Raw genomic sequence first — 231 nt, 5'->3', positions numbered from 1 at the left:
TTTTATGTTTTTATGTAAAGTGTCTTATCTAGAAAAGCGCTTATAAATAAAATGTCTTATTATTATTATTATATACATTTTATACCACATTTCATTCACAACTCAATGTATTTATACTAGATTATTTTTAATATTTATATTGTGATATTTTCATATTCATAGTTACATTGCACCCATTTTTTTATGTCTTTTTTTTCTTATTTAATTTTATATTTTTAAAAAATTAAATTT

The sequence above is a fragment of the Morone saxatilis genome, unplaced genomic scaffold, assembly GCF_004916995.1.
Source record: "Morone saxatilis isolate NCDOM2014 unplaced genomic scaffold, NCSU_SB_2.0 Contig20, whole genome shotgun sequence".
Classification (NCBI taxonomy): Eukaryota; Metazoa; Chordata; class Actinopteri; family Moronidae; genus Morone; species Morone saxatilis.
This window is presented reverse-complemented; position numbering follows the sequence as displayed.